At 38.1% G+C, this 14,499-nt stretch overlaps 1 protein-coding gene across 1 annotated transcript in view; it reads right to left on the minus strand.

The window, feature by feature from the left end:
- Window positions 1-14,499, minus strand: part of LOC120515796 (brain and acute leukemia cytoplasmic protein-like) — a 152,788-nt gene that overhangs the window by 113,650 nt on the left and 24,639 nt on the right. The gene's annotated exons all lie outside the window — the stretch shown is intronic.

Here is a 14,499-nt window from a genome sequence, read left to right on the forward strand (position 1 = left end):
TGAGACCTATATGAATAACTGGGTTAAACTTCATATTAATTCTGCCATTTGCTTAGGCATACCAGTTTATTTACACTTGTAGATCAAGAGATGATATCAAGATAAAGAAAAAAAATGGGACCAGTATTGGTGTGTGTTACTTTTAAAATTAACTTAGTCACATTCCTCATTACTTACAAAAAAAAGTAACCAAATATGTTATATAGTTACTTAAAAAATTTAATGCATTACAAACCGTGCTTTTCTTTGCACTTTTTTCTTAAAGTAAGAGATACAAAAACCATACTTATAATAAAAATAAATCTATTTTCATGAACTCCATTATTCCTGAGCAAGATATTAACAAACAGAATTCCATTTATTTATAATGCAGCTCACCAAACGACCTGAAGAACCGCAGGCACTATGTGACAACTTCAGAAGGCAACGACTTTGAGAAAAGGGCAGTACTTATAGGAAATAAAACCGTACTAATCCTAATAATAAAAACAGTAATTATTATCATTTTTGAGCGGCTTGACTATGTAACGCAGGGGTGCCCACACTTTTTCGGCTTGCGAGCTCCTTTTAAAATGATCAGGTCGAAATGATCTCCTACATTAAAAATTATATATACAGAGTGAGAGAGAGTATATGTTATACATAAAATATATGTTGTCGTACCTTGCATAACTGAATAACCTTTATGGCACAATAACAATTCAATACATTTATGGTCACTACAGTATTTGGATTTAATAATCTTCATGTAGGAAAAGGCTGACTCGCATGAATAAGTAGAGCCGAATAATGCAGTCAAGGAGCTTTTGAATTCAGCCGAGTGAAAAATGACGGCTGTCCGATTAACTGCGATTTTAGTTCCCTCTCCTTTTTCTTTCTCAGATCACTGAAGGAAGCCAGTTTCGTAGTTTTTATGAACAGTTCGAAAGTGCCTTTCCACATTTTCCTTCTTTGGAATAGCAATGATAGATTGACAGATCAGACAAACGCACTTCGATTGGGACATTGTGAGAAAAAAAAATCCTCTTCCAATTCCACATAAAGCCCGTACCCTCCCCAAACATTTTTTTTTTAAATCCCTTCTTTAGTCGATATAAATTGGAAGATCTAAGAACTAGATCACAGCCGGAGTTTTGCAGTAGCTCGTGCGTTTGATCGCGAGTACAGGATGACCAGTGTGTTAGAAGAAAAGAGATCTCAGACTGCCCGCCCTGTATGTCAATCAAGTGGCAAATGCCATAGGGAGGATATATGATAGACTAACATTTACAAAATTTTTTTTTTTGAATGCAACGATTTCTACCTGCACTACCTTTGCGATCTACCGGTCGATCACGATCGACGTCTTGGGCACCCCTAATGTAACATAACCTTTACCGTTGCCCCAACACTACAGAGGACAGTAAGTGGCCAGGGATCCTAAATAACGCATTTAGGAGATGCGTTTAAAAAGTTAATCCCATACATTTTTAACACGTTTATGGTGATTAATCAGCAGCCTTAACGTAACTTAATATTTTGTTTTTCCTTAACATGCATCACAGTTGTAAAATGTGTAGGCTAACAGTAATGATGAAGAGCGATACTTCATTTAGGTCACGTACCTTCCCTTTCTGAATATGGACCACCACGACTCAATGCATTGATTGTTTGTGGATGAGCCATACATGTGGCTAGACATTCCCGAGTAGTAGTCGGCGTGCTGGTGACGTAGGGTACATTGAATTGCAGCCATAATGCCATTCTCTGTGCCGCAATCGGTCCTCAGTCTCATGGGCACAACACCAAGGCGTCGCACACAAGTTAGGAAATTGTGAGTGATCACTGATGGATTGTTATTTGTTGGTCCACTTACAAGCCACAATACTTTACGTGAAAATCCATCAATGCATCCAGAAATAGCAAATCCGAATGGCTTTAGTTTGTCGTAACCATCAGCATGCCACATATAATTCGGCCCCATTGAGTGGTAGGTTCTTCTTATAAACCTTCTGCGTGCTCTCCTCTCGCATCCTCGAGGATTTAGCTCCCGGAGTAAAACCATAACATCATCTCTCCTTACTCGCAAATTGTACTTTTGCCTAAGTACTTGCCACATCGTTCAGTAGCCAAAAAGTTGTCCAGGTCCACAAAGCTCCAACCTGATGGCATTCCTGGCAGCGTTTGTGGAGGAATACTCCTTTCTACGATATAGCCCGGCTTCTCTAAATTTAGTTTTAAGACACCGCAAGCTAATGTTAACACCATGTAAAAAGGACATCATGTCAATGATTACATTGTAGGAGTGGCCTTCATTGGCATAGCCTATACAACAACGTTTCACATCTTCCATCTGGAGAGCCTCTTTTAGAAAGTCTAAACATTTCCCACAAGAATAACAAAAGCGAGCCAGCTGGCTAAAATGGTTACCACAAAATGGACAAAACATCGTCGCCTGGCAGTGCTTAATCGCTACAAACTCTATTCATTTTCCCCTCGCAAAACAGTTTGAATGACACAAAAGGTCAGCAACAAGCACTTCCTGTGTATTGTACCTACCCTTTCCGTTTGATTTGCCGCTTGTAAATTTGTTTCGGGCCACTTGTAAAGTTATTTTCTGATCTGTTAATTTGTTTTACCGTTTGTAAATTTGTCTCAGGAGTTGTAAATTGTTCTCAGTATTGTAAAATTGTTTTCTGAAATGTTAACTTGAATTTCCTTTGTAAATTTGTCTTAATGGTTATAAATTTGTTTCGTGAAATGTAAATTTGTTTTGCCCTTCTCGGCCACCGTAGCTTTGTCTTAATATCTAGAGTGATTGAAGTAATAAGGTAGATTTCTAAGAGCACCTGAAGCAGCTAGAGATTTTGCCATTTAGCTCTATGCTGCGGGGTTTTAAGACTGAGAGTGAGGGCGCCGCTCGATAGTTAGGCACAATGCGAGAAGAAGGTGTTCTTGGCTGATAAATGGCCTATAGTCAAGGATACTGAGTCTTTGTATGTTTTAATATTTTCTTGGAGACCAAAAGTAATATTTAGGTCTGAGGTCTATTTAAAACATCGTATGTTGTCTGTGCCGATAAATAAATAAGTTTCTTGATGTGCTGAGAGAGTGACAATTTGTGTTATACCTAAAGCATTTGTGTGGTTTTTAAGTGCTAAAAGTTAGCCAACTGTGTGTGTGTCATTCATAGGGCACTGTTGTGGTTAGGGTCTGAGTGTATGTGTATCTATGTATGCGTGTGTGTTATTACTTAGGGTGCGGGATAACGAACTTGACAAAGAGAAGGGTAACTTAACTCTTTCAGGGCTAATGTTGACTTTTGTCAAAATTCAGGAGTAGAGGACGGTAATCGGCTGTAAACTACAGTAAAACTCGTCCTTATGTTTTAGTTCGACTCTGTTTGCTAGAAGGAATGTTACATTGCTTTGTTGATTTAACCTCGATTACCTACATGTGCATGAGTAGCAAAGAACAAACAACCTCTAAAATGGCACCGACATCAGGCGAGAGACCAAAGCGAACATGCAAAGCAAAATACTCCGTGGGCGTTTTACGTAATTTTGTTGAATCGAACTTTGACTTGTCAGACTCAAAGTTTGATGCAAGTGATCTGGAGAACAAAAACGAAAGAGAGGTACCAGTATCATCTGATCAGTCCCCAGGTGATCATGGTGCTGAACACTTTTTAATGTAGCTGATGTGCCCACAGCACTTATGATGATAAGAGGTACAAACCAGATTGTGTCACACTGTGACCATCACCGCCACCCACCTGCTGTGCGTAGACAGCCAGGCAGCTGGGCCACTGTGAATTCCTGCTGACCATTGAGGTGCACCCAATGCAGCCACTGCCGCCAGAGATGCCGAACATGTGCCAACAGCACCCACAGCAGATAGCAACAGACGTTTTATGTTGACTTAAGTGTAAAATCATTGCTCTGTGTGCTTTTCAAAAAACTATGTTTTTTGGAAAATATATCCAGCCCTCAAAGAGTTAAATAGACAATAACACAATGGCGGATCAGATAACTGTTTCCTAAAAGCAGAAAGAATTTCTGGTGGCAATCCATCAAGACCCAGAGATTTCTGAGAGCTCATCGAGTCCAAGGTCTCCTTTATTTCACCTAATGTTAACGGCCTGTCAAGAGTGGAGGCCTCATCCTCAATGAGTCCCGAGAGGAGAGGGTCCTTAAGGAAGGAGCCAATAACTGATGAGGGAACATTGGAATCTGACTTATATAGAGTAAATAATAATAAATTTGAAAGAAACATTTATTTCACAAGAGTTATTAGTAAGGAGTCCTGTAGAGGTTTAGAGAGTCAGAATTGAAGAAAAAATGTCACAATTTTTCAGTCTAAGGGTCAAAAACTTACTTGGTTTAGAACATGAAACATAATACCAAGCACAGGTACAATGATGTACAAACTCTGTGTGTCACAAAAACAAAGAGTTCAATTCTGATCTAGTATTGGCAATGAGAGCCTCATGCCTCTGATAAACAACAACAGGACGACACCTCTTTAAATGAGAAAGGCAAGCTTCTACATTTAAAATCAGTTGATGGGACTTGCGCACCAAGCTGATAGAAAAAGCAATTGTGGTATCATGAAAGAAACCATTGATTGATCCAGTACTAATGGATATAAACTCTTTTAATTTGGGCTCTTAAGTATTCAAAAAACTAAGAATTCTGCAAAAGGTTTGTATTAAACTTCCATCGTGGTGTTTGTGGGTACAGTGAGGGCAGATGTAACTGTAAAGTAGTAGATCTATAATCTGACAGTGAAGAAAAGGGGAGGTGGGCATTGATTATACATTGTGCCAGGGATTGGGAGATAAAATATAATCCAGTCAGGACTGAGACTTGAATTGGGGGAAAACAATGAAAAATCTTTGGCTGTTGGATTGATTAATCTAAATGAGTTAATTAAACTAGTATCAGCAGTGACTTTGCACAGTGCCCAGGTGGAAGGGGAGACACAATGCCCCTAAAAGTAGAGGAGATCTATCCAACATAGGGTCTAATATGGCATTAGCATCAGTATCAATAATCAAGTCGTAACCTTGAAACTGAAGAATCTGATTGGCCAAATCCTGATAGAATGAACCCTAAAATGATGTGAGTTAAAAAGTTGCAATCAGAACCATTTTTTTCCTCCAGTCTCAGACAGGAGGTAGCAGAATTTGCCTGCATCATCACCACCTGAACCTGTAACCCTAAACTGTAGGGACCTCCTTACAGGGGTGACAAGCCCACATCTCTTGCTATGTGCTGATGATGTTGTAACCACATCATATTACCTGGAGGTGGTGTGCTGAATATCACGGGGTAAGAAGTGGGTTTCTTGTAGAAATATAATGTCTAGTTTCTTCCTAAACAGGAAGTCAGCTATGCTTGATCATTTCTTCAGCGTGTTCTTGGACCGAACGCTTCATGACGTGATATTCAGATGAGCCATGTTCACAGAGAAAATAAAAATTAACAAAAAGATTAAGCAAGTAACAGAGAGAACAAGGTGCAAACATCTCCTCCAGTCATTTACTGCAATCCATAGCGGCTGTTAAATCTCATTCCATTCTCTCACCTCTCAAGACTCCACTTTCATCTGGAACCCCCACCCCCCACCTTGAAAAAAAAAGAAAAAAAACTCCCTAAACACTAAATCAGGCTGTGATTAGGTAATAGCACAAGGAAATCTAGGAAGTGTAGTCCAGTGACCCTTTTCTGTGCACAAAAGTAAAAGGAACACAATGACAAGGCAAAGATCTAATGTGGCACCAGCATCTGAAAGCTGATTTGTGCATGAAAATCGCGCACACCTCCATCCACACCACCCAAGAAAATGTGCATGCAAGGAAAACCAAAACACCATCTATATTAACAACAATATATAAAACTGGTAATTGAACATTCAAATGTTTCAATTAAGTCACTCATGTCTGTGGTAATAATGACTCTAAGAAAGTTGCACCAAAATTGGTCAAGCAAAATTGTTTTGTTAAAAAAATTGATTCACTAAAAGGAGAAATAGACAGAGCGTTCAGACATACTGTCTCTCGTATAGTGCAGGTGACAACTATTGAAAGAATGGCAAAAGAAAAAATGGCGAAAAGAACCTGTCATACAGGAAATACTCCCGAAGTCTGGAAGTCATCCAAAGCAGCCAAGCATGATAAGGGGAATCATAAATGACATGACCATACCCAAGAGATTATTTCAAATGGGCTGGATAAATCTGAGAAATATGAATGCCTAGTTCTTTCACTTTCTGGATTGGGTACATTCATTGCTATTCATTAGCTATGGCTGCAATGAAGTCATGAAAGACAGGCGACATACTTTCTAAATTAGATTGCCGCTTTTTCTTGTAGCTTGAAGAATTGTCTGATGGTCCTTGTAATTCAGAAATTTTAAGCTAAGAGGGAGTGGGTATACCAGGGTATCATGCCTGGTGTAAACTCTGTGGCATCTCTCTATCTCTGGATCAAAGTAATTTAAGCCTGGAAAGATTTTCATCCATATTTCTTTCACAAAGGCAAGCGTGCCATCACCATCTAAAATCCCAAAATATAAAGGTTGGAATGGTAGACCCTGTCTTCAGTTTCAGTGAGTTTAGCTGTAAGAGTAGTGACCTTGGATTAGAGACTTTTCAGTTCTTAATTATTGTGGCCTGTAACTGTTTTTGTCACAGAAAACTCTAGCAAGTGACTTTTGCTCTTCCTTTACTGTGGATATTTCAGCCTACAACTTAGAAAAGTTACACTGCATTTTCACATTTATCGTGGGAACTAGCTATCACGTGTCACATGGTTCTCCCAGTTTAATCTTAATTAAATTATGACTTCACCTTGTACTGTCTGTGGTCCTTTTGATCATTTCTGAGAATATGCATATGTGCAGATTCCTTTTCTGTTATTGTAAAAATCTTTAAAAATAATGATACTAATTTGTTTTGTGTTTTATGGGATCACCATTATTATTTAGTTTTGGTGCCACCACCTTGTAACTTTTTTTGGTGGTTGCTGTGATGATTCCCCATTATTCCCCAATTCATGATGACATTGTCATGATTACATAAAGTTCACCATGAAAACAAAGTAAATCTATGCTTGCTGGTGTGTGAATTTAGTTTTCCTGGTTTAAAAGAAACCTTGCTAGTTTTTTTACTTTGATTCCTGGATATTGTTTTTGGCTAAAATGAAAGATAGGACTTCATAATGCACAGTTGCATTACTTCATCCTTGTCTGTCCTCTCTTTTTTTAGACTGCTAGCATGTTTAGGTGTTGATTTAACAGACTTTAGACCATTGCTTGCTTGATTTGTCACTGGTATTGTGTATGGTGGATTGTGAACTTTGTCTTTTTGATATTTTTTATTTCTTTGTTGCATTTAATATTTCTAGTTATGTAACTGGTTCCTTCTTATTAATGTTCTGAAGTTTGAATTTTATGAATTTTGTATTTTTGTTCATTTTGTACTTTTTTGCTATATTTTGGATTTTGACCATTTTGTTCTTAAAGTTCTCAGATATTTAGACATTCTGATTTTTGTATATTTTCATACTTTTTCTTTCTTCTTTATTTAAATAATAAAGTAGGTTAATTGTCAATAGTTGTGAGTTTTCACTGTTTCCATCTATTTAGCATTCATTTTATGGCAATTCATTCAAAATGTGTGATCAGTACTCACTGTTGTTGAATATTAAACAACCATACTGGCCCGATCACTGTACAAATAGAAATAAACATTCATACTGATATGACAGTTATTGATTCAGAATGTTTATATTTCCATTAGGCAAACATCTATATATTGCTTTATTTTTCACAACCAACACTGTAAAATAGACATTATGATAGAAATCTGTTCTAAGAAAGTATAACAATACTATTTATTACTAAACACAATAGTACTATTTATTGTATGCAACTACCTCTTTAATTTCTCAAAAAAGCTGAACTCTATATTTTGATTCATTATGTTCTAAAGAAAACCTATCCAGAAAAGAATTGAAATCTGGGAGAATAGGAAGCATTCAAGAAAAACTGAGAAAAATAAAGGTAAAGAAACCTCCTTTACAAACTTTATTAATTGTTAATGTTTATCCTGTAAGGAATAAATTGACTAACTGAAAATGATTTTGATAATGAAATGGTTATTACTAAGTTTGGCCATTCTACTTGTTCAGATAGAGCCATGGTGATTGTTGCTGAAGTGCTGAATTGCTGTTTTTATCATCTTACCCCTCCGTCAGGTTAATTAAAAGGAGTGCAAACGCCTGAGAGGGGGAGTCATTGTCATTTAGGGTGTACTACACTAGGCACATTTGTTCCATATGGTGCCCGAGCATAATTATCCTTCCACTCTTCTCCCCCATTGACTTGCATTCATACTGAGCTTTAAAATTGCGGGCCTGGGCACGCTCTGATCATCACCATGCGACTTTGTGTAAAGCCAAATGAAGATCTGAATGCATGTTAAAAATAATTTACCCCAATTTGTGTTTTTTTTGGATTTGTGTAGGGCAAAATAACTTTCTACCCTCTTACAGATTTATTGAGTGTGCAATGTTTTGATTTTTTAATGCTGCATGTAAGAGAAGATTTTTATGGAGGCAAATGTGGTTAAAAGAGGAATTTGAAGCTTTTGTTGCCAACTACAATTCACGTTCATCTGTAAAGTGAGAATAAACACCCTCGGCTCAAATGGTATAGAATGAAATTACCATAGCACATAAACCAATATGTGCTACTCTAGCATGTGCTCTGTTTTTCGTGGTCTACATAATAATATATTATAGAATATTATATATGATATATAATGTATTAGTATAGTAATGTATAGTAATATATACTTTAAATCAGTTTCTTAATATCAGCAAAGCTAAGGTTGCACAAATGGCTATAACTGGTTAATCATACTGCGGTGGGTTGGCACCCTGCCCAGGATTGGTTCCTGCCTTGTGCCCTGTGTTGGCTGGGATTGGCTCCAGCAGACCCCCGTGACCCTGTGTTCGGTTAATCATACATAAGATAATAAAAGTACTGTATGTTTAATGTGATTAAAGTCTTTATTACTGAATGAATTTTAATCTGACACAAATTAGTTGTCTGTTATATTGCATAATGACTGAAAAGCATTGTTTTAAATAAGTATACTTCAAAATGCTGTAATATTATATGCATTGATTTAAAGACAGCTTTACTTTAATTCTCTATTTTGCCTCAGGAACATTTGGATTTGACAGCGATGTGGAGTGAGGAGGGGGCATGTTCTGACCAGCTAGTCAGATTGTGAAAGGAAAGCAAATTTTAGAATGAGAAAGACCACTGTGAGCTGGGAGGCTGATCGCACTCTCAGAGAATACAGATGTTTCTGGGAAAACCCCTGAAAAACGTTGACAGACTACCTTCACATTGCTCCTGACCTTACTGGAGGCTCTGTCGCGTGATAAACCTCTTTTTCAGTACTCCGTTTACTTAAAGTCCTGTATGGAACCTGTCAGATTTGTAATTGTTTGCCTTTTTTTTTTCTTTTTTCTCTCTCTCTCTGACATTCTCTGCACCTGGCGGAACTGTCATCTCTGACTTGTCATGGAGCATGTTTAAACTTTTGAAAAAGAGACAAATGCTTGTTTGCAGTGTTTGAATAAAGTTCCTGTTTCTACAACTCCTGTGTTTCTGTGCAAATATGTGACCCAAGCGTGACACCACGTCCTCGCAGCTGTGCAACATCCTCTGTCCACAGCTTCAAAGAGACACCACCACGTTCAGGAAAACAGCACCTGGAGTGAAACATATTGCAATATTTGTCTGGAGGCTGGCCACAAATTTTGAATTTAGAACCATCTCCTATTTATTTGGAATTGGTCAGTCCACAGTAGTCACTATTGCCAATCATGTTTCCTCCATAATTTTGGAGAATCTGCTTTCAGTTTGCATCAAAACACCCTCTGAACATGATATCAGAATCATTAATCAACGTTTCCAAGATTGGTGGGGATTCCTAAAATTTTGAGGAATTATTAATGGAACCCATATTGAGATTTTATCTCCACCGGAAAACCCAACAGACTACTATATCTTGCAAGGTGTGGTAGATCATAGATGTTGTTTCTGAGACATTAATGTGGGTTGGCCGGGCAAAGTCCATGATGCCAGAGTGTTTGGAAATTCCTCATTGAATGAGAGGAGTCAGAGTGGTACACTGTTTCCTAATATCACAGAGAGGATTGGAGGAATAGATGTGCCAGTGGTGAATTTGGGGGATGTAGTATATCCTCTATGGCCATTGTTGATGAAACCATACCCTGAAAAGCAACAAACAACACCTGCACAGATCACCTTTAACAACCAGCTCAGCAAAGCAAGGATGACTGTTGAGAGGGCATTTGGCCATCTTAAGCCTAATGAAGAGGTATGATTGCCATATCAACAACATCAATAACATCATCACAGCATGTTGCATACTACTCCATTTTTGTGAGATTATCAGTGAGAAATATAATAATACTGATGTTCTTGAAGAAAACGAGGATCATGAATTGAGTCCCTATCATGCAAATGTCTTAAGAGATAACTTTGTACTTGTTAAATCTGTAGAGATTACATCAGCAACTGGTGCTACTTTAGCATATGCTCTAATGGCTTTATATGGTTTACACACACACACAGACACATATTGTAATTTATTTCTTAATGTCAACTGAGCTGGTAGAGAACATGCCAAAGTATCTCCCAGTAACCTTTAGGTGAGTATCTGTGACTGCTCCTGATAAACCAGACTTGCTTTATTATTTGTACTTTATTCATTCATTTCATGTTATGTTTGTCTTTTTTTAAAAAGGAACATTATTTTTTTGGGCTGATGAAGGCAACAAATTTATATTCATACCAAGAGCAGTGTGTTCCTCATTGGTATGTAATAAATAAAGTACTGGCTAAAGACTAGAATATGTTTTATACAAAGTACTTCAATAAGTCAAAATTCTGAATTTACAGAACACAACCTCTGAAGTGTTAATATTGTAAAAATAATAGAATAAACATAAATCTTCACATATATAAATGCAACTGTGTCAAGGCACTATAGCAAGAACAATGTAAAAAAAAAAGTGTCAGACTACTGTGGAATTACTCCTGAGCACAAAGTACTGTACTTGAACTAATAATTAAACATTTAAGCCACTCAACTATTTAAGACATTAAAATAAAGTATTAGAACATTACAACGTTAGAACAATCTAGACAAGAACAGGCCATTTAGCCCCAAAAAGCTCACCAGGCCTTTCCACTTAATTTTTCTAAAAAAACGTCAAGTCTAGTATTGACAGTCCTTAAAGTCCTACTGTCTACCACAATATTTGGTAGCTTATTCCAAGTATCTATGGTTCTTTGTGCAAAGAAAAACTTCCTAATGTTTGTGCAAAATTTACCCTTAACAAGTTTTATACTGTGTCTCCTTCTTCTTGATGAACTCATTTTACAGTAACAGTCTTGATCCACTGTACTAACTCCCTTCATAGTTTTAATCACTTCAATCCTGTTATCTCTTAATTTTCTTTTGCTTAAACTGAAAAGATTCAGATCTTTAATCTCTCTTCATAATTCATCACCAGTAGCAATGGAATGAGTCTAGTCACTCTTCTCTGAACCTTTTCTAGAGCTGCTATGTCTTTTTTTACCTGTGTGCCAAAACTGCACACAGTATTCCAGAGTAGGCCTCAACAGTGCATTATAAAGCTTGAGCATAACCTCCTTGGACTTGTACTCATATATAACTTATGTAGATGCCACACAGGCTGGACGGACATCCCGGCCAGGAAAGGAAGCAAAGGAAGAAATGGACAGACAGCCCCTATAGAAGCAGAGAGATCGCTAGGGAACTGTTATTCCCCCAGCACACTAGATGGCAGCAGTCCCGGATATCCCCACCCGGTGGGAAGCCAGCAGGACATGCCGGGAAATGTAGTCTGACAGGGTAGCCCTGCTGGCGTCACGGGGTGCCGCTAGAGGGCGTCCAGGGAAACAAGCTCCCTGCTCAAATAATAGACTTCCGTGTGCAATCGCCAGAAGTACTCCTGGGTCTGTAATAAAAGGGACCGCATTCCCTTACTCAGGCAAGTTGGAGCTGGGTGGCAGAGAGGCTTGACTGGAGGAAGGCAGTGTGGTGGTGAAAGAAAAAGACCAGTGTTTTGTGTGTATTGGTGAGATTTTGGAGGTATTTAAATAAAATGTTTATTTTTGATAAAGGACTGTATTATGGTGATCGTGTTGGGGTTCGGGGCTCACTGACACCCGGGGTTTATCCCATCTACCATTCTGTTAGCCATCTTAATTGCTTCTGAATACTGTTTGAAAGCAGACAGTGTAGATTCAACTATGACTGAACTTAAGAACTTAAATCTGTTCGTACCTTTCCATCAGCATCTTTTGTCCTGTAAATTTGTCGATAAAGACAAGCAGCAAGCAGCCTTCTATTCCATCCCCCCACTGCTGCAGAATGTGCACAAACTTCTCCCAGCTCATGCCTTGATTATCTGGGAGTAAAGTGCTGGTGTTTTAGAGTGGAAACAATAGATTGTTATTTGGAACACATGCATTTCATGTGTGTTCCGTTTATACAATAATCTCATTGTTAACACATTGTTAAAACAGAAATATTTTTCATATTTTAGTAATAAATGACAAAATGTAGGCATAAACTATATAATGTGTAAAGTCTGAAGTCCAAAGATCAAATAAACACATTCACAAATGGTTCAAGGACGATGCAGCAGCTTCTGTGGTGTAGTGGTAAGAATTGCTGACTTGTAATCAAGAGTCCCTAGATCAATTCTGACTGTCTCCTGTATTTACTGCTTTCAGTAGTGAACTGCTCTTATTGTCAATATTATACAATAAACAGGTACATTTGGTTTGCATCTGTAACAGCCGGTGCACATTTATAGTACTTGTAAAAGTTACCTTTTTTTTTTCACTTTTATTCTCTCAGTCACAATCACAATACATACTACTGGCCCCGGCCCCGCCCCCACCCAGGGATCTGATGCTGTTACTTTTTATCTAAAACTGGGAATAACTGTAGATGTGAGTGGTGTTTTGAGGCAATGGAACTGGACATTCTCTCATCTAGATGGAAAAAGCTGACACACAAACACTGGTGAATCTGCCTTCTTCGTTTCTCACCATCACTTGATTATTTTTTTTTTCAGTTTTATTGAGTGTTCCTGCTCATGCTGAATTAGTATGCACCTTATGGTCCATGATATTAAAGCTGCACTGACAAAAAAAAACAGAGACATAGGTATATATGATATTTGGAATAACTCATTTTATGACCTGTATAGTACATTTCGGAAAACATTGTGGCACGGATGCAACATTATTCATATTATTCATATTCATTTTATTTAAACATCTTGCGGTTGTAATCAGTGACTGCGTGTTTTGCGTGTTTTTTTTCTCGATCTTGCCAGTCTCCACATGTTGCTGCATGGTGCTGTTTCTTTTGTACTCCAGGACATGCAGAGCAATGAATAGTACTGAGAGGTGAGTTGAGCACTATACGCAATCATCAGATTCAAATGTTAACAGTTCAAACATACGCAAGGACCGTCCTTCCTACATTTACAACATGTGTACCTATTGCATTGAGCACAATTCTCTCTATGCTTTGGTTCCTATTACACACCTGAAAGAAAGAGACAATATATGTGACATTTTGAAGAAATCATTTTATGACCTGAATAATACCAATCTGAAAACATCATCGCACTAATGCAATATTATTTGAAAATGAACAGCGTCACATCGGGTGTGAGAATTTATGCTGGCGCTGTTAATTAGAGTCAGATCGTGGGGTGGGGGGGGTTTATTAGAGCATGATCGTGATTCAGAGAATAAAACTGAAAAAAGCTAACTTTTACAAGTACCATAAATCAATATATTTGTCTCTTTTTTTTCTCTCCGTGTTGCGTTGACATTACACACCAGAAGGCGTGAGCTTATTCATTGCAAACAGGAACACACAGGTGGCAAGTTGCTGTGTGCTACAACAAGCTTGACCTGGCAGCGATCAACACACATGTACTGTGCAAGGCATATATGGGGTCCACTGAGAAAAGAAGAGCGTTCATAGCTCACCTTGCAGAGGAACTTCGTTGTCGCATCTTACTAGAAAAGGCGATGGAAAAAGAAAAGGAGTATGCAACATCAACAAGCTTCTGTTCCAAGACCGCCTCTTTCTCCAGGAAAGTAAACTGAGTCAGCATCAGGTGCCCTTTCAATGTAATAGGAACCAAAGCATAGAAAGAATTGTGCGCATTGCAACAGGTACACATGTCGTAAATGTAGGAAGGATGGTTCTTGCGTGTGTGTGAACTGTTAACGTTTGAATCTGATGATTGCATATAGCGCTGAACTGACCTCTCTGTACTATTCTTTCCTCTGCATCTCCTGTAGTACAAAAGAAACAGCACCATACAGCAAAATGTGGGGACTGGCAAAACCGTGA

The sequence above is a fragment of the Polypterus senegalus genome, chromosome 15 (genome assembly GCF_016835505.1).
Source record: "Polypterus senegalus isolate Bchr_013 chromosome 15, ASM1683550v1, whole genome shotgun sequence".
Lineage (NCBI taxonomy): Eukaryota > Metazoa > Chordata > Cladistia > Polypteriformes > Polypteridae > Polypterus > Polypterus senegalus.